Source organism: Microcaecilia unicolor, chromosome 7 (genome assembly GCF_901765095.1).
Source record: "Microcaecilia unicolor chromosome 7, aMicUni1.1, whole genome shotgun sequence".
In the NCBI taxonomy this organism is placed as follows: domain Eukaryota; kingdom Metazoa; phylum Chordata; class Amphibia; order Gymnophiona; family Siphonopidae; genus Microcaecilia; species Microcaecilia unicolor.
In genome coordinates this window covers 155,622,491-155,643,893 of record NC_044037.1, presented here as the reverse complement: position 1 = coordinate 155,643,893, position 21,403 = coordinate 155,622,491, and the positions used below count along the sequence as shown (strand labels likewise).

The 21,403-nt window shown below is 44.9% G+C and overlaps 1 protein-coding gene across 2 annotated transcripts in view; it reads left to right on the top strand.

Moving 5' to 3' along the window:
- AGAP1 (ArfGAP with GTPase domain, ankyrin repeat and PH domain 1) overlaps positions 1 to 21,403 on the top strand; it is a 2,358,592-nt gene that overhangs the window by 592,014 nt on the left and 1,745,175 nt on the right. The gene's annotated exons all lie outside the window — the stretch shown is intronic.

Below are 21,403 nucleotides of genomic sequence, written 5' to 3'. Positions count from 1 at the left end.
GACCAGATGGATTTCCCACTAGGTTTTACAAGGTGTATAGCAAACATCTGGCCCCAGTCCTACTGAAAGTGTTTAATGATTTATCAGAGTCGCAGGAATTACCCTATACATGGAGATTAGCAGCAATAACTTTAATATTGAAGCCAGGGAAAAACCCCCGGCTTTGTAGCTCCTACAGGCCAATCTCGCTTTTGAATGTGGATTACAAGCTATTTACAAAGATATTGGCCTGCAGACTACAAAAACAGATTCCGGGTATAGTCCATGAGGATCAAGCGGGATTTATAGCGGGGCGACAGACGTTTGACAATACCAGATGTCTGATGCACATTATCCAACAGGTGAGAGACGACCAGACCCCAGCAGTATTGTTATCAATCGATGCAGAAAAAGCATTTGATAGAGTGGACTGGTCGTTTCTGTTCCAAGTATTGCAATGGGTAGGGATAGAGGGGAAGTTTCTGAGCTGGTTAAAGTTACTATATCAAGGTCCACTAGCAACCTTAAAAATTAATGGGTCTTATACAAGAACATTTAAGCTCCAGCGTGGAACCAGACAAGGATGTGCGATATCTCCACTTCTTTTCGCTTTGTCACTGGAGCCGCTAGCCTGCATGCTTAGGAAGGATGGGGAGGTAAAGGGAGTGGTGAGAGGATGGAGAGAACACAAACTTATGCTGTTTGCCGATGATATATTGCTCACAATTGTGAAACCAGAAACTTCTATAAAGAAGGTAATAGAGCACCTCACGCAATATGGGAAATTATCAGGGTTTAAGCCGAACTTGGAAAAATCCACCTTTTTGAATCTCACAGTGCCCCCCAAAGAATTAGAGGTTCTTAGGACTGAATTCCCCTTTGTGTGGGCGAAAAAGACTATTAAATATTTGGGCATACAGATAACCTCACAACTAGAGGGACTATATGCAGCTAATTTCCCCAAAAAAGCAGAAGAACTTTTTCAGGAATTAGACAGATGGGAAGGACTCAATATATCTTGGCAGGGGCGCATACATGCTATCAAAATGATGTTGCTACCGAAGTTGCTATATTTATTTATGGCAATCCCGGTCCCAATACCTGAAAGCTTTTTTACAAAGCTGAATCGCAAAATGTTTGCATATATCTGGAGGAAACGCCCACCACGAGTAAGGAGAACTATGATGTTTCAAACATGGAAGAGAGGAGGTATGGGAGTCCCTAACTTCTACCTATATTACCAAGCAGCCCAGATTCGGGTCTTGGCAGAGTGGTCACCTGGGGCATCTAAGAAATGGCTTCATTGGGAAAGAGCATGGTTGGGCAGGCGAGAAATAGAAGATATTTTATGGGTACCAAAAGAGGAACTAGTGCCCACAATAAAAGCAATGCCTATGGGGCTGAGACATCCTTTGTGGACGTGGTATCAATTGAGGAGACGTCTGTTTCCGGAAAGAGTGTATTATCGGCAGACAGCAATACGTTGGGCAAAAGGGTTTTCACTGGGGAGATCGGAGAAGATTTTTGACAAATGGGCCCAAGCAGGGTTGCGCACATTAGGGCAAACATGGAAAGATGGAGAAATGATTGGTTTTGCAGAACTTCAGGGGGAATATGGTCTGATAGAGAGAGATCTTACCTATTATTGCAATCTGCGTAACTTCCTTAAGAAGAAAGCGCAGGACGAATTAGACCTAGCTGAAACAGATCTAGAACATGCGATCATTAGAGGAGGAGGCAAAGGGGATAACACGTATATACCTGGCTCTGCTGGGACAGACTGATCCTCAGGTACTATACCAGAAAAGATGGGAAGAGATATTGCAGAATACATACCCCACAATGGTGTGGAAAAGTAATTATAAATATTTACTTAAGTCATCCATAGCACAAACGGTGAATGAAAATGGTTTTAAGATGTTTTATGGGTGGTATTACACACCAGACCGACTGCAAAAGATGTTCCCGGAAGCATCAGGTCAATGTTGGCGGGAATGTGGCCATAGAGGCACATTCCTACATATTTGGTGGTCCTGTGAGAAAATAAAAGAATACTGGAAAGAGTTACTGCAGCTGGTTGATACAGTTATACAAAGACAATGCCCATGGAGGGCAGAACACTGCCTTCTACATTTTAAACCAGCTGGGATATCTGGATGGCAACACAGACTGGCGACTCAATATTTTGTGGCAGCAAGGCTTGGACTAGCCCGGGCATGGAAGCAGCTGCAACCACCAACATTGCAAATAGCAACTGGAAGAGTTGAATACTTATACCAAATGTCAAAGCTGACAGCCATGCGAAGAGGCTCCATGCGGATTTTCAACAAAATATGGACACTTTATGAACAGTATAAAGAACAATCAAACACAACCACTGGATAGGGAGGGAGGGGAGGGAAAGTTAAAGTTAGAATTAAACAAGCTTGATGTAGAAAAAATGTTGATGAACAGCCGATTGTTGGCTATTTTGTATTTGAGCAATCTTTAATAAAAAAATATATTCTAAAAAAAAAAAAAAGAAAGTCGAACAGGTGGTAGAGCAGCTCCACCAGCGGGATACCGCTTTCGACAAGTTCTCCCGCCGGCAGCCTTCAGCATCTACCTCCTCAGGTAGACGTTTTTATGGGGGAAGGAGGGCTGTTCCCTACTCTTCTGGTAAGCGTAGGTACAATCCTCCTTCTCGACAGCCTGCAGCCCAGGCTAATCCCCAGCGCGCTCGCTCTCGTCAGCAGCGTGCGCCTCAGCAAGGCCCCACGGCTCCCCAGCAAAAGCAGGGGGCGAGCTTTTGACTGGCTCCAGCAGAGCATAGCCGACATCAACGTATCAGTGCCGGGTGACCTGCCGGTCGGGGGGAGGTTGAAAGTTTTTCACCAAAGGTGGCCTCTCATAACCTCCGACCGTTGGGTTCTTCAAATAGTCCGGCAAGGATACACCCTCAATTTGGCCTCGAAACCTCCAAATTGCCCACCGGGAGCTCAATCCTACAGCTTCCAGCACAAGCAGGTACTTGCAGAGGAACTCTCCGCCCTTCTCAGCGCCAATGCGGTCGAGCCCGTGCCATCCGGGCAACAAGGGCTGGGATTCTATTCCAGGTACTTCCTTGTGGAAAAGAAAACAGGGGGGGTGCGTCCCATCCTAGTCCTAAGGGCCCTGAACAAATATCTGGTCAAGGAAAAGTTCAGGATGCTTTCCCTGGGCACTCTCCTCCCCATGATTCAGGAAAACGACTGGCTATGCTCTCTGGACTTGAATGATGCCTACACGCACATCCCGATACTGGCAGCTCACAGGCAGTATCTGCGATTTCAGCTGGGCACACGTCACTTCCAGTACTGTGTGCTACCCTTTGGGCTCGCCTCTGCGCCCAGAGTGTTCACGAAGTGCCTGGCTGTAGTAGCAGAGGCGCTTCGACGATTGGCTGGTGAAGAACACATCCGAGGCAGGTACTCTATAGTCCATGCGGATGACTATTCGCCTCCTGGAGCTACTGGGGTTTGTGATAAATTATCCAAAGTCCCATCTTCTCCCAGTACAGAGACTCGAATTCATAGGAGCTCTGCTGGATTCTCGGACGGCTCGTGCCTATCTCCCAGAGACAAGAGCCAACAACTTGTTGTCTCTCGGGTGCGAGCGTCCCAGCAGAACACAGCTCGGCAGATGTTGAGATTGTTGGGCCACATGGCCTCCACAGTTCATGTGACTCCCATGGCCCGCCTTCACATGCGATCTGCTCAATGGACCCTAGCTTCCCTGTGGTTTCAGGCTGCTGGGGATCTAGAAGACGTGATCCACCTGTCCACGAGTTTTCTCAAATCCCTGTATTGGTGGACGATTTGGTCCAATTTGACTCTGGGACGTCCTTTCGAAATTCCTCAGCCACAAAAAGTGCTGACTACAGATGCGTCTCTCCTGGGGTGGGGAGCTCATGTCGATGGGCTTCACACCCAGGGAAGTTGGTCCTTCCAGGAACGCGATCTGCAGATCAATCTCCTGGAGTTACGAGCGGTCTGGAACGCTCTGAAGGCTTTCAGAGATCGGCTGTCCCACCAAATTATCCAAATTCAGACAGACAACCAGGTTGCCATGTATTACATCAACAAGCAGGGGGGCACCGGATCTCGCCCCCTGTGTCAGGAAGCCGTCAGCATGTGGCTGTGGGCTCGCCGTCACGGCATGGTGCTCCAAGCCACATATCTGGCAGGCGTAAACAACAGTCTGGCCGACAGGTTGAGCAGGATTATGCAACCTCACGAGTGGTCGCTCAACTCCAGAGTAGTGCGCCAGATCTTCCAGGTGTGGGGCACCCCCTTGGTAGATCTCTTTGCATCTCGAGCCAACCACAAAGTCCCTCAGTTCTGTTCCAGACTTCAGGCCCACGGCAGACTGGCATCGGATGCCTTCCTCCTGGACTGGGGGGAAGGTCTGCTGTATGCTTATCCTCCCATACCTCTGGTGGGGAAGACTTTGTTGAAACTCAAGCAAGACTGAGGCACCATGATTCTGATTGCTCCCTTTTGGCCGCGTCAGATCTGGTTCCCTCTTCTTCTGGAGTTGTCCTCCGAAGAACCGTGGAGATTGGAGTGTTTTCCGACCCTCATCACGCAGGATGAAGGGGCGCTTCTGCATCCCAACCTCCGGTCTGTGGCTCTCACGGCCTGGATGTTGAGAGCGTAGACTTTGCCTCTTTGGGTCTGTCAGAGGGTGTCTCCCGTATCTTGCTTGATTCCACTAAGAGGAGTTACTTCTTTTTATGGAGGAGGTTTGCCGTCTGGTGTGACAGCAAGGTCCTAGATCCTCGTTCTTGTCCTACACAGACCCTGCTTGACTACCTTCTGCACTTGTCTGAGTCTGGTCTCAAGACCAACTCTGTAAGGGTTCACCTTAGTGCAATCAGTGCATACCATTACCGTTTGGAAGGTAAGCCGATCTCAGGACAGCCTTTAGTTGTTCGCTTCATGAGAGGTTTGCTTTTGTCGACGCCCCCCATCAAACCTCCTACAGTGTCATGGGATCTCAATGTCGTTCTTACCCAGCTGATGAAACCTCCTTTTGAGCCACTGAATTCATGCCATCTGAAGTACTTGACCTGGAAGGTTATTTTCTTGGTGGCAGTTACTTCAGCTCGTAGAGTCAGTGAGCTTCAGGCCCTGGTAGCCCAGGCCCCTTACACCAAATTTCATCATAACAGAGTAGTCCTCCGCACTCACCCTAAGTTCTTGCCAAAGGTAGTGTCGGAGTTCCATCTGAACCAGTCAATTGTCTTGCCAACATTTTTTCCCCGTCCTCATTCCTGCCCTGCTGAAAGTCAGCTGCACACATTGGACTGCAAAAGAGCATTGGCCTTCTATCTGGAGCGGACACAGCCCAACAGACAGTCCGCCCAATTGTTTCTTTTGATCCCAACAGGAGGGGAGTGGCTGTGGGGAAACGCACCATATCCAATTGGCTAGCAGATTGCATTTCCTTCACTTATGCCCAGGCTGGGCTGGCTCTTGAGGGTCATGTCACAGCTCACAATGTCAGAGCCATGGCTGCGTCAGTGGCCCACTTGAAGTCAGCCACTATTGAAGAGATCTGCAAAGCTGCGACGTGGTCATCTGTCCACACATTCACATCTCATTACTGCCTGCAGCAGGATACCCGACGCGACAGTCGGTTCGGGCAGTCAGTGCTTCAGAATCTGTTCGGGGTTTAGAATCCAACTCCACCCCACTAGGCCCATGTTTATTCTGTTCCAGGCTACACTCTCAGTTAGTTGGATAAATTGTTAGGTCAATCTCAGTTATGTCCTCGCTGTTGCGAGGCCCAATTGACCATGTTTGTTGTTTTGAGTGAGCCTGGGGGCTAGGGATACCCCATCAGTGAGAACAAGCAGCCTGCTTGTCCTCGGAGAAAGCGAATGCTACATACCTGTAGAAGGTATTCTCTGAGGACAGCAGGCTGATTGTTCTCACAAACCCGCCCGCCTCCCCTTTGGAGTTGTGTCTTCCCTTGTCTTTGTCTTGCTACATATGGGACTGACGAACACGAGCCGGTTCGGGCGGGAAGACGGCCGCGCATGGGCGCGCGAGGACTAGCAAAGGACTTTGCTAGTGAAGTTTCCGATTGGAGGGGCTGCCGTGGACGTCACCCATCAGTGAGAACAATCAGCCTGCTGTCCTCGGAGAATACCTTCTACAGGTACAGTATGTAGCATTCGCTATTCTGTTCATTGTGTTCTTGCTCAATTCATCCCAGTTTCTCATGAAGTGGATGTTATTAGGTGAAATATCTGTTTGTTCATTCAGTGCTGTTAACCAGAAGCTATGATTATCCACCTTTCTAATTATAAAATTGTGTGATGTTCTTGATTCCCTATCCTTACTATTCCATTGAAGTGTGATGTGAGTTTGCTATGATCTGACCATAACATTAGCGACAGCACTACTCCATCTTCTCCAGTGGTATCTACAGTTAGCCCAGAGGAAGGGTCTTTCTTAGGGGAGTCCTCAGTCTCTGTTGTAGTGTGGGTGCCATCTGTCATAGTGACTGGTGTAACCCCACTGTTCCCAAATTGTTGGGCCTCCATGGATCTAGGGATTATGTCGAGTTGCTGGCAGTCCAGATGAATTTTCTCTGTTCAGTATTTGAAGGTTAGTCACTAGAATTGAGGGTCTGTTCAGGGGAACTATTATCCAATTTTTTGTTAAGATTATGGAACTGTACCTAGCTGGCTATAGGAAAATCTAGGATTAGAGAGAGGCTTTATATGCCCCATAAGTATGAGGCTATTGAGAATGTGGTTAGAGCTAACTATTAGCATTTTCTAAATTTTCCTCTTAGACAATTATCACACTATTTTAATTTTTTTCAGAGAGATTTGAAATGTGAGGCAGTCTCAGATTTGAAGATTCTACCTTTTATGCAAATGATCCACCATCAAGCTATGTCAATAAAGAAAGAAATTTCCTCTTTGGGATTTCTAAAATACACTATTTTTTCTTTATATTCAAGATGATGAGCTAAAATTGTGGGCACGCTAAACATTAGAGATGCCAATGCATTCCTATGGGCGTCTCTAACTTTTAGCGTGCCCACAATTTTAGCATGTGTTAAGAACGCGAGCACGTGTAAGTGAAAGACACCCTTAGTCTAAGGATCGAGTTACCAGAGAAATCATACATCCGGTTTTATTGAAGAACCACCTTACTTGGCCAAGTTTTGGCCATAGCCTGCATCGGGGTCTAAAAACATACATAAATTGACAGAACTGAAAATTACATACAAAAATATAAAACGTAAAAATAATTTTTAAATACATTTGATTTACCATCAAAATTGCAAATCAAGAAAGGCAACTATCATGTAGTGATAAATAAGGCACTCTTAAAAACAAACATAAGACAATTCAAAACAATCCAAAAATGTAAAAATGCATAGACATATTGCATGATTAACAAAAATTAATAAATCAGGACAGTATATACATAAATAATACATGTAATAGAATATAATTATATAATACATGTACATATTACATATGGATGGTCAGCAGCTTGTGTTCCTGATCTAGGTTTTAAAAAAACAGTGCAAAAAATAAAACAAATATTATGAATGTCATTATACCACACTTTTATTCTCTTAAAAAATTATATGCATATGTTGCATAAAACCTGCCAGGCAGCATATCAAAAATAAATAAATCATAAAAGGGAATTATCTATACATTTCATCATCAACTTAAATCCCAAAAAGAAAAATTTACCGCACACACCATATATTATTCAATAAGAGCTTGATGACATAAAGTTTCTTAAAATCTATATAATGGGGTGCCATACTTTACTTGTTTGCAGAGACGTTTCTTTTCTCGTCTTCCATCAAGGAAGTGAGGGCTAATATTGGTTGAAGAGCTGTAGTGAAGGAGGGAGCTGTTGATGACATTGGTACCCATAATATCGATGATCATTTGCAGGCCAAGGATGGAGGAGCCTTGCAAAGTCTGGATTTTGATCTCATCAGCAAATAGATGAACTTTTTCCGACAGCCCTTCCACAATATCACTTAGCAAAATTTTGAAGAGAACTGAACTAAGAACCAGTCTCTGTGACATCACTGGTGGTAATCCAATTCTCAGAATGACCTCCATTACTCCACTACCCTTTGTCTCATCCTGCTCAACTAATTTCTCACCCAGCTAGTTAGGACCCAGAACAAACATGCTTTGAGTCACCTATGTGGAACCATGTTGAAATCAAAGTATTGCTTGTTTATTTATATTCCATCTTTTGTCAAGGCAGAGTACATAGTAACATTAACAATGTGAATAACATAACAAGTGTTCACTTAGTCCAACTAACACAAGCACAATTATAATATTAAACGCTATCCAAATTAAACATTTGCAAAGGTTTACATAAATTTACGTTTGCTATAATTGAGTTATGTTGCTTAAATACTTTAAGCTGTTTTCTGAACATGGCTGTATCTGTAAGTATCTAAGATGCATTGGAGTCTGAAATCGGATTCCGTTCACTTGGGCCAGTGATTGAAAATGTACAGTGTTTATTATATAGTATAGTCCTGGGTGCTGGATTAGTTAAATATTTGTCAGATAAGCACCGCCATACTGGGAAAAGACCAAGGGTCCATCAAGCCCAGCATCCTGTCTCTGACAGCGGCCAATCTAAGCTTCAAGAACCCGGCAACCCCCCCCCCCCCCCCCCCCCCCCCCCAAAAAAAAAAAAAAATTAATAATGTGCAATGGACTTTTCCTTCAGGAATCTGTACAAACTCCACTTAAACTCCGTAAGGCCAGCTGCTGTCACTACATTCTCTGGCAACAAGTTCCAGAGTCCAACTACACGCTGAGTAAATAAAAACTTTCTCCTATTTGTTTTAAATGTACCATATTCTAGCTTCATCTTGTGTCCCCTGGTTCTATTATTGTTTGAAAGTGTAAACAAACGCTTCACATCTGTCCGTTCTACTCCACTCATTATCTTGTAGACTTATATCACCCCTCAACCGCCTTTTCTCCAAGCTGAAGAGCCCTAACCATCTTAGCCTTTCCTCATAGGGAAGTCGTTCCATCCCTTTTATCATTTTCGGTGCCCTTCTCTGCATCTTCTCCAATACTTTTATATCTTTTTTGAGATGGCAGCGACCAGAATTGGACACAATATTCGAGGTGCAGTCGCACCATGGAGCGATACAACGGCATTATAATATCCTCGTGTTTGTTTTCCATCCCTTTCTTAATAATACTCAACATTCTGTGCGCTTTCTTAGCTGCCGCAGCACACTGAGCAAGAGTTTTAAACGTCTTATCCACAATAACTCCCAGATCCCTTTCTAGGTCTGTGACTCCTAACGTGGAACCCTGCATGACATAGCTGTAATTCGGGTTCCTCTTACCCACATGCATCACTTTGCACTTGTCAACATTGAACTTCCTCTGCCACTTGGACACCCAATCCCCCAGTCTCGCGAGATCCTCCTGTAATCTTTCACACTCCTCCTGCGACTTGATGACCCTGAATAACTTTGTGTCATCTGCGAATTTAATTACCTCACTAGTTACACTTTGCAGTGATCTTGTTGGTTTCTAAATGTTTAAACTGGTAGAAAATTAAAATGGAGAATTAAAACTCATAAGAAAATAAGAATAGCCATACTGGGTCTGATCAATGTAGCCCAGTATCCTGCTTCCAGCAGTGGCCAGTTCAAGTCACAAATACCCGACAGAATCCCATATAAATGCAATACTCCATGTTACCAATCCCAGGGCATACAGTGGCTTTCCTCATGTGTATCTCAATAACAGACAAATGTTACCACATCCTCCAGCAACGAGGTCCAGAGCTTAACTATTCTTTGAGTGAAAAAAATATTTTCTCCTATTTGTTTTAAATGTATTTCTTGTAATTTCATTGAGCGTCCCATGGTCTTTGTACTTTTTGAAAGAGTGAAAAATCAGTTCACTTTTACCTGTTATGCACCATCAGGATTTTTGTAGACCTCAATCATATCCCCCTTCAGCTGTCTCTCTTCCAGCTGAAGAGCCCTAACTTCTTTAGTCTTTCCTTATATGAGAGCAGTTCTACCTGTTTATCATTTTGGTCGCTCTTCTTTGAACCTTTTCTAATTCCGCTAGGCTTGTCTATATGTTCCGTAATTTTATTCTTTATAATAGTTTCCACTATTTTGCCAGACACGGAAGTCAGGCTTACCAATCTGTAATTTCCCAGATCACATCTGGAACCATTTTTAAAATTGGCATTAGATTGGCCACCTTCCAGTCTTCAGGTACTACTGATGATTTTAATGACAGGTTACAGATCACTAACAGCAGATCCGCAATTTCATTTTGAGTTCTTTCAGTACCCTAGGGTGTATACCATGTGGTCCAGGTGATTTATCATTCTTTAACTTGTTGATTTAGCTCAGTATCGGCCTTATTTTTGAAAGTGATCGCCGGCCATTTTCCGACATAAATCGGGAGATGGCCGGTGATTTCGCAAAAGCGGCGAAATCCGTATAATCGAAAGCTTCTGTTTTGACACCATTGCCGCTTTCCCTTCGCCTTGCCGGCGAAAGTTAAAGGGGGCTTGTCGGCGGCGAAGCTAAGGCGGGACATGGGCGGGCATGGGCATGGCTACCAGATGGCCGGCTTTCGCGGATAATGGAAAAAAAAGCGGCGTTAAGCAGTATTTCGCCGGGTTTACTTGGTCCTTTAATTTTCACGACCAAGCCTCAAAAAGGTGCCCCAATTGACCAGATGACCACCGGAGGGAAGAGGGATGACCTCCCCGTAGTCCCCCAGTGGTCACCAACCCCCTCCCACACTAAAAAAAATAAAAATAAAACACTTTTTTGCCAGCCTCTATGCCAGCCTGAAATGTCATATCCAGCTCACTGACAGCAGTATGCAAGTCCCTGGAGCAGTTTTTAATGGGTGCAGCGCACTCCAGGCAGGCAGACCTAGGTCCATCCCCCCCCCCCCCTACCTATTACACTTGTGGTGGTAAGTGTTGAGCCCTCCAACCCCCCCCCCCAAACCCACTGTACCCACATGTAGGTGCCCCCCTTCACCCATAAGGGCTATGGAAATGGTGTAGAGTTGTGGGGAGTGGGTTTGGGGGGGGGGGGGAATTTGGGGGGCTCAGCACCCAAGGGAAGGGAGCAATGCACCTGGGAACTATTTGTGTTTTGTTTTTAAATTTTTAGAAGTGCCCCCTAGGGTGCCCGGTTAGTGTCCTGGCATGTCAGGGGGACCAGTGCACAACAAATGCTGGCTCCTCCCATGACCAAATGCCTTGGATTTCGCCGGGTTTGAGATGGCCGGCATTTTTTTCCATTATCGCTGAAAAACAAAACCGGCGATCTGAAACCCGGCGAACTCTGGCATTTGGCCGGGCTAAACCGTATTATCGAAAAAAAAGATGGCCGGCTATTTTTTTTCGATAATATGGTTCCGGCCAGCTGTTGCCCCGCTGCCAAAATAGATCGCCGGCGACGTTCGATTATGCCCCTCCAGATTCACTGAGATTTCTTTCAGTTCCTCTGCATTGTCACCCTTTAAAACTATTTCTGGTGCAGGTAGATCTTTTACATCTCCTTCCATAAAGACCAAAGCAATGAATTCATTCAGTCTCTCTGCTAAGGCCTTATCTTCACTGAGTGCCCCTTTTGCTCCTTCATGATTTAACAGTTTCACAGATTCCCTCACAGGCTTTCTGCTTCTGATGTACCTGAAAAAGGTGGTACTATGAGTCTTTGTCTCCACAGCAATTTTTTCTTCATATTCTTTTTTTAGCCACCTTTATCAATGTGTTGTATCTAACTTGCCAATGTTTTTGTTGCTTCTTACTTTCTTCATTTGGATCCTTTTTTCCATTCTTTGAAGGATGTTCTTTTTGCTCTAATAGCCTCTTTCACTTCAGCTTTTAACCATCCTGGCTGTCATTTGCTCTTCTTTCCTCCTTTGTTAATAAGTGGAATAGATCTGGCCTGGGCTTCCATGATGGTATTTTTAAACAAAGTCCATGCCTGATTTAAAGTACTAACCTTTGTAGCTGATACTTTTAGCTTCTTTTTAACCATTTTCTTCATTTTTATCATAGTTGCCGTTTTAAAAATTAAATGTTGTTACAGTAGATTTCCTTAGTTATTTCAATCCAGATAGCAGCTCAAATTTGGTTGTTATGATCATTCTTTCTCAGCGGACCCAACACTATTACCTCTCGTACTTTGTCCTGCATTCCACTAAGGACTAGGTCATTAGCTCCCCCTCTTGTCTGTTCTTGGACCAGTTGATCCAAGAAGCAATCATTTATTATGTCTAGGAATTTTACTTCCCTAGTACTCCCTGATGTAACGTCTCTCCAGTCAATATTGGGGTAATTGAAATCAAACTAACAAATTTGCGCCGCAGGCTATATGGCAGGACGAGCAGCTTCAGCAGTCGGCATTCAATCTTTTGCAAGGGGGGAGGAACATGAAAGGGGGTATTGGGTTTTTGCTCCACCCTTTGAGTCGGGCATGGGCTTGGTGGAGAAGGGTATTGGGGGGAGCGATGGGCGCGTCACCCTTCCTTGCAGCAGTTGACAACCCTCAATTTCCGGCAGGACAAGGAGGGTCGCGTTTCAAAATCTGGGCCCGAAATGGATGCCGATATTTGGGGGGGGGGGGGGGGGGGTTTACAGCACTTGGGGGCGGGCTTTTCCCTACATTCGAGCAGGCAAGGGTACAGTGTAATTTGTCCCAAGCAGATGTTCTGCCCTTTTTACAATGGAGGCATTACTGTGCGTCCCTATCTCCGGTACGGTCCCAAGGGCCGACCTTCTCCAATGGAGGCATTACTGTGCGTCCCTATCTCCGGTACGGTCCCAAGGGCCGACCTTCTCCCGGTTAGACAAGATATTCTGTCAATTGCCAGAAACGGCCAATAAACTGGCAGTGTGGTATGCGGTGGGGAGAGAACAGAAGGCAGCGCCCTTTTTTGCTGGCTTAGCACAATGGTGGAGTGAACAATTGGGGGAGGAAATTACTATGGGAATGCTGTCCAACTGCTTTCAGGGGGCGTTCAGAATGACCTCCAGTGCAAATCTACAAGAAATGCAGTTTAGGCTGCTTCATGGTGTTTTTATAACAAGGAAGAAGGGTAAACGAATGGGATTATGGGAAGACGACACATGTGTGCGGTGCAAACATAAAGCGGGGTCCCTTGTTCACACCTTCTTGGAGTGCTCGAAGTTGAGCATCTTCTGGACGGGGGTGCTGGAGACACTGGGGCGTTTGTTGGCAACGCAGGTGGAGTGGTACTATAGGGTGGTGCTGCTGGGAGATGACGGCACTTTGAGAGAGCAGGGGCTATCCCCATCACAAGTGCGCTTTGCCTGTGTGGCGCTAATGCTGGCCAGGAAATCAATACTGGCGAACTGGGTCGTTGAAGCACCCCCAACTGTACAGCAGTGGAGAAGTAAGATGACGCAGATGGCGCACTGGGAGGAGGAACGCACTAAATCCTCCGGCCAGAGGGGTCAAGCATATAGAGATATGTGGCAGCTTTACCTTCGAATCCAGGTTCACAAAGTTCTCCGGGAGCGGGCGGGGGGTTGGAGGGGGGACGGGAGTAGCGGGGAAGGGTTGTTACTGTGGGGTGGAGGGGGATAATGATAAAACCGGGTGAATGGAACACTGACTGACTGATTATTGGCACATGCAGGGGCAGCTTAATGGAGAAGTAGGTAACAGCATTTTAAACTGCTTTATGCACAAAAAAAAAAAAACTTTTTGCTAGTATGGTTACCCTTGCTTTGGACTTATTTGCGTTGTAATGTAATGCTGTTGGTGTTCTGGAACCTTAATAAAAATTATTTTCCAAAAAAAAAAAAAAGAAATCAAACTAACCAGTAGAAGGAGCAAGCAACAGCCTGTATACAAACTAACCAAGGATTGGTTGGCTTGTGATAAGAAACTTCAATTGTTTGATTGTCTGGTAATTGAAATCACCCATTACTACTACTACTTAACATTTCTAAAACGCTACTAGGGTTACGCAGCGCTGTACAATTTAACATAGAAGGACAATCCCTGCTCAAAGAGCTTACAATCTAAAGGACACGTGAACAGTCAGACCGATGGGGGCAGACAAATTGGGGCAATCTGGAATTCCTTAAAGGTAAGAGTTAGGTGCCGAACGCAGCATTGAAGAGGTGGGCTGTATACTATTGCCCAATTTGTCTGCTTTCCAAATTCTGTAAAACTTAATTTATCTTCTTTTTGTTCTGTCCTGGTGTACGGTAGTACAGCCCTACCAGTATACTCCTTCCCTTCACACATGGAATTTCTCTCAAAGGATAGAATGTTTGACTCCATTCTTTATTACACAGCACAGTATGTTAGTATGTTAGTATGGGCAGTATAGAAAGTCTAAAATAAATAAACTAAAACCACTCTTTCCAATTTGATCCACTTTGTCGTTGGGATATAATTTGTTCCCTGATAAGTGTCCCATTGATTGTCCTCCTTCCACCAGGTTTCTGAGATAACTATTATATCTATCTCAGTAACCAAAAAGCAAGGGGCGTTCAGGAGTCTTATTTATAGGCTGGATTGTGCTCCTCTCACTGCTGGACTGCTGTCAGCATCTTTGTATTATGGAGTTGTTTAATTGTACTAGGGTATTAGATTAATATAAAGAGCTTTAAGATTATATAGAATATTGTGTGATTTATTGTTTCTCAAAGTAAATAAATGTAGTTAAAACTCTTTAATGAAACTCCCCTCTTGTTAACCTAATTAGAATAACTGACTGTAAATTAAGACTATAAATGAAGAGATATGCTACTATATGGTGTGCTACTATCCTGCTTATAATCGAAAGAGAAAAACGCCCAAGTTACAACCTAAATCGGGAGATGGACGTTTATCTCACAAAAACGAATAACGCGGTATAATCGAAAGCCGAACTTGGACGTTTTCAACTGCACTCCATCGCAGAAGCGTACAAAGTTGACGGGGGCGTGTCGGAGGCGTGGTGAAGGCGGGATTGGGGCATGGTTATCACCCGAACAGAGATGGGCGCCTTTCGCCGATAATGGAAAAAACGTATGCGTTTGTAGCTAGAATTTAGGGCACTTTTCCTGGACCCTGTTTTTTCACGAATAAGGCCCCAAAAAGTGCCCTAAATGACCAGATTACCAGATGACCTCCCCTGACTCCCCCAGTGGTCACCAACCCCCTCCCACCACAAAAAATGATGTTTCACAACTTTTTATTTTCACAATCAAATGTCATACCCACCTCCCTGGCAGCAGTATGCAGGTCCCTGGAGCAGTTGTTAGGGGGTGCAGTGGACTTCAGGCAGGTGGACCCAGGCCCATCCCCCCCCTACCTGTTACAATTGTGCTGCTTAATGCTTAGTCGTCCAACCCCCCAAACCCACTGTACCCACATGTAGGTGCCCCCCCTTCACCCCTTAGGGCTATAGTAATGGTGTAGACTTGTGGGCAGTGGGTTTTGAAGGGGATTTGGGGGGCTCAACACACACGGGAAGGGTGCTATGCACCTGGGAGCTCTTTAACTTTTTTTTTTTTTTTTTTTTGTAAAAGTGCCCCCTAGGGTGCCCGGTTGGTGTCCTGGCATGTGAGGGGGACCAGTGAACTACGAATCCTGGCCCCTCCCACAAACAAATGCCTTGGATTTATTTGTTTTTGAGCTAGGCGCTTTCATTTTCCATTATCGCTGAAAAACAAAAACGCCCAGCTCACAAATTGTCGAATAAAACATGGACGTCTATTTTTTTCGAAAATACTGTTCAGTCCGCCCCTTCATGGACCCGTTCTCGGAGATAAACGCCCATGGAGATAGACGTTTTCGTTCGATTATGCCCCTCTATATCTACTATATGATGTGCAAGAAATGCTAGGAAGATGCCACCTTTATCAAGCTGCACAGTGACAATCTTAAGACTCTCCAAGCACAGCACTAACTTGGCCGCCTCTTCTAGGGGATACCAGAGTGGGGAGCAAAGGAGATCCTGTTATTCTCAAAGGTGGTGTTATACTCCTTCGTCCTGCTCTTCTCACGCAAGATAAGGATCTTACACTTAACTCAGACAGCAGCATGCCCAAAAAATTCAACCAGCTCTGCAGGGGCAGGTTTTTGACTGCCTCCATGAGAACATTGAACATTGTCCCTATATCTGTACTGTACAACCTACCAGTAAAGGGGTGGCTATGACTTTTCATAAACAGCTGGCCCACTATAACCTCTGATCAGATCGCCTGGCTAGAATACCAACTGCATCTGTTCGAAACACCTCAAATTGCGTACCTCAAATTTACCTACTGCTTAGGTAAAGCAGTTCCCAGAATATCGGGCAGTTTCATAGGAGACACCAGACTTTGCTGTAGCATAAACCACACAGGCATATTTGTGGAGAAGTCTTGAGAGAATTCCCTGTCGAAGTTTAAAAGAGAAACGCTATTGGAAAATAAAATTTGGAAAACTTACCCCACCATATTCTTTTCCATTTTGGAGGGTATGTAAAGCAATGAGGGGCCTCTTTTCTTTCTATAAAAGCCTACCAACAATGTATTAACTATATTTTCCATAGCGTCAGCAGCAGATGAATCCAGAAACTGGTGGGTTGTATCCATCTACCAGCAGGTGGAGATAGAGAACACTGAAAGAAGCCAGTGATCATGGATGTCCAGCCCCCCAGTGGCGTACCAAGGTGGGGGCGGTCCGCCCCTGGTGCAAATCAGCAGGGGGTGCTCTACTCGCACTGCTCCAGTCCCTACATTTGGGCCGTCGACCCTGCCTCCCTTCTGGCTGGTTCCGCGCGGTGCACCCTTCTTCTGCTCCACCCCTGCCAAATTGCTGCCGCTATTGCCTCTCCATCTCCTCTGGCCGGATGGTCCCGCGCTTTCCTCCAGCAGCCTCTAGCCCTGTGTGTCAACACCGTCACTGCTGCTGCTTCTCACCCAGCAGACTAGCAGCGGTAGCGTAGCGGTACCAAAAAGCAGGAAGATTGAAGGGTTTGGGTTTAAACTACCCGTGGCTGCTGATCCCGCCCCTTTGACATCATTTCCTTTTCTGGAGCACAGTCGACAGCCACGAGTAGGTAAGGCCCCGCGATCTTGGTTTATTATTTTTTTCTGATAGTTTGAAGTGGGAGGAGCAGTATCAACATCGGAGGGGGGGGGGGGTGAATGGATCCGGTAAAAAGTATAGCGAGGGCAGACAAGGAAGAGGGGAGAGGGCAGACTGTGACAGTGGATTGAAGAAAGGCAGAGATAGAGAGGGCAGATGGTGGATGGAACATGGGGCAGAGAGAGGGAAGCGGGCAGACCCTGGATGGAAGGGAGAGAAAGGGCAGATGGTGGATGAAAGGAACAGAGAGAGAAAGAGAGGTAGAGAGGGAAGACCCTGGATGGAACGGACAGAAAGGACAGATGGTGGATAGATGGGGGGGGGGGGGGGGAGGGACATATCCTGGATGTAAGAGAGAAAGAGGGAGAGCAGATCCTGGATGGATGGGAGAGAAAGGGCACATGGTAGATGGAAGGGGCAGAGAGAGGAGGGATCCTGGATGGAAGGGAGAGGGTGGGATGGCAGACCATGGATGGATGTGAGAGAGAAAGGGCAAATAGTGGATGGATTGGGCAGAGAGTGAAAGGGCAGACCCTGGATGGAAGACAGAGAAATGGCAGAGGATGGAAGGGCAGAGACAAAGAGGGCATACAGTGGTTGGAAGGCGGGGAGAGAGGACAGACAGGGGCATACGGTGGATGGAATGGGCAGAGACAGAGCGAGCACACACTGGATGAAAGGGAAAGAGGGGCAGACACTGGATGGAAGGGAAAGAGGGCAGATGCTGGATGGAGGGGCAGAAAGAGAGAAGCCAGACACTGGATTACAGGGGCAGGGAGAGAGAGAAGGCAGGCACTGGATGGAAGGGGCAGATGGTGGATGGAAGGGAGAGAGTGAAGAGAAGATGAGGAAAGCAGAAACCAGTGACAGCAAAGGTAAATAAAAGATTTTTTTATTTTTTTCTGCTTTAGGTTAAAGTACTATTGTAGCTGTGTTAATACATGTTTATAAATAGAAAATGGAAATAAAGGTAATTTTTATTGGACTAATTTTAATACATTTTGAATAACGTTCAGAGGCCAAAAGCCCCTTCCTCAGGTCAGGACAGGATACTGTAATAGCAGTATACGGTATTGACCTGAGGAAGGAGGTTTTGGCCTCTGAATGCTAAATGTATTAGTCCAATAAAATGGTATTGTCTTGTTTTCCTTATTTGTTTTATTTCTATTTGTTAATTTGTAAAGTGGGGATTGGTATTTGCTAGTTTTTTTAAATTTACATCTGCTATCTTTATATTTTGCACAGTAGTAGGGGACATACATCACTATCACTGTTTCTGTGGTGTTGCATTGTATGCAGACTCTGCCTTCTTGGGGTTCAGTTTAATTTTTGTCTAAATATTTATATTTTATTTAAAAATTTCTATACTGCTAATGCTCACTAGCAGGTCTTGGCGTTCACAATGATTAAAACCAGTTTGTGGTTACTTATTCTATAGTGGATTAGGGTGTATCTGTATCTGTGAAAAAGACATGGTTTTCTGTTGGCATTGACTATACAGGATCGATGATCTGTACTATTCTTGCTGGTTTAGTTTTACAATGGATGTTTGATGTTCTACTGCTCACTGCAATGTTTAAGATGCTGCCTTTTCCCCTTGGCCATACGCTTTGGCTCTCTATGAGTTGGTGTCTCTTATTCCGAGCGCTTTTGTGGTGTGGTGGGGAGTGAACTCCGAGGCGCGGACAGCAGCTGCCATCAACCCTTCTTTGACTAGTGCACGAAGGTCTTTGAGGCGTTTCCCATAGAGGTGTCTATTCAAGATTTGTTTTCGGTGCTAGGGGCCTTGAGGTGGCTAGACCCAGGGCCCACCTCTTCCCTGTGGTTTTGTCTTTTTCTGGACAGGTTTTCTCCCAAGTAAGTGGACGCTCAGGTGACAGAGGTCACCAAGAAGGCTGCCATTGAGAGGTGGGGTGGACATTTAGGATTAGCTGGTTCAGCGGCTGGAGTCCTCCTTCCAGCATTCTTTGAAGTTTCAGCACTTGCACTGCTGGCATCCATTTATAGCTATTCTGCAGACACAGCACATTTTTGCTGGCTGCAGCTATGCCGGAACAGGGCTGGGAGTTTTCAGAAGCGTTGGAGCTTGCGGCTCTCCACATGGAGTCTGGTTTGGACTCTTTGGCTGATTCCCTTTTGATTTAGGGCGAGCTTCAGTCATACAGGATTGCAAACTTGTGCAACTCGGGTGCATGCTGCTTCCTTAGTGGAGACTGGGCTACTGTCCTTGAAGGAGGTTTGGAGAGTAGCTTCGAGGGTGCTATATTGGAGAAACAAGCCAGATGCTAAAGACAGGATTTAATTTACATAGACATCATATGAAAAATGTCAGTGCCAGCCAGAATGTCACGCCTGTGGGGTGGCACTTTACAAAACCAGAACACTGTACCAGTGATTTCATAGTAAGAATCCTGAAAGGTAACTTTAAAACAGTACAGGAACGTTAGACCTTTTAAGTCAGAATGATTAAATATTTTGACACAGGACTTAACAAAGATCTGGGTTTTCTAGCCCATTATAAACCATAAAAATGTACTGCTTTGTTTGTCACCCTGCTGTCTCCATGCATATCTCCCTGTCTCATCTATCCACTCCCATCCTGTTAGACTACCACTGAAATGCTTTGATGTTTCACTTACATATACTGTCATCTACCAACATTTGTTTATTTCTGATCTGACGATGAAGGGCAACCTTCGAATGCTAATCAAGAAATGTATTATGTCCAATAAAAAAGGTATCATCTTATTTTCTTTTCCATGTTTTATTTTGTTTTATTTCTATTGATACATTTCTTGAAATTCAGAGTGGTCTATAATGCTCTAAAGGCTTTCAAAGATAGGTTGGCCAACAAAATTGAATTGATACACAATTAGGATGTGATGTATTACATCAACAAGCAGAGAAGAGCATGGCCATACCTTCTGTGTTGGAGACTGTTGGTATAGTACAGTCTCGATTATCTGACATAAATGGGACTGGCCCATAGTCAGATAAGTGAAAAGTTGGATAATATGGAAAACAATGGCAACCCCTTAAAATGCATGGAAAACATACTGTATGCATAAAGAAAAAGTTTAGGGTATCTGTATTTAAAAATATTGTTTATTAACACTAATCAACAAAACAAAAATTATGCAGTATAGGGCATGATTATGCTTCTTGTATAGCAGGCAGTTTGAGCACAAATATAAAAGCAATATACAGTATTTCACAATTGTACAGAGGCAGTGTGAACAAAAATACGGAGCTAAGCAAGGGAACCATATTTATCTACTGCATATTCAGCCTCACTTGTGTTGTCTTACAGCAGGCAATGTGAACCGAGCAGAGCTCAGTGCTTTGTCTTCTCCAGTCAATAACAGTTTGAAGCAGAAATCAATACAGTAGAAATGAAACTGGAAACTCTCCGGATCTAAGAATGAGAGTAAGATTTAAAACATTGCTGTAAATGTAAACAAGAAGGAATAGGTGTATATACAGTACTGTACTGCATAATACTCATTGTGCACAAGAATCTTTCCATGGTTACATAAGTATTGCCGTACTGGGAAAGACCAAAGGTCCATCAAGCCCAGCATCCTGTTTCCAGTAGTGGCCAATCCAGGTCACAAATACCTGGCAACATCCTCAAAAAGTACAAAAAAACATTCTATACTGCTTATCCTGGCAGGAAAAGCAGGCTCTCACGTCACAGTGCAGTGTATCAGGTCCAAAATTTGCTACCATGCTTTTAAAGCAAGTCTCTGCTCAAAACATCTTTAATAGTTCTCTTGCTGCAAAAGCACAGTCTCAGGTAAAAAGTGGTTCCCCTGGCAAGAAAAGCTGGCTCTTGGGTCAAATATTGTAGTTTAGCTCAAAACATCTTTAACAGTTCCCTCACTGCAAAACCAGGACTAAAAATTACTGCGTAGAGAAGCATGGTCTCAAATCAAAAATTACTGGATTGAATCATGGTCTCAGATGAAAAAATGGTTCCCTCGCTGAAAAAGCAGGGTCCCAGGTCCAAAACTTAATGCATAGAAGCATGGTTTCAAATCAAAAACTGGAAGTGAAGCCATGCACTTCTTAACAGCGATGAAGGCTGCATGGAGGAGTATCAGGTGCAAAGCATGGTTCCCTTGCAGAGAAGCACGGTCTTGGCTCAAACATGACTTCCTTGCAGTGTGTGAAACCAGAAAACAGGAGGAGAAGCTGCATGCTTCTTAACGGCAACGTGATGTCACTGGGGGAAGGGGGGCTTTGTAAAATATACCAGATTAGTGAAGGTCAAATAATC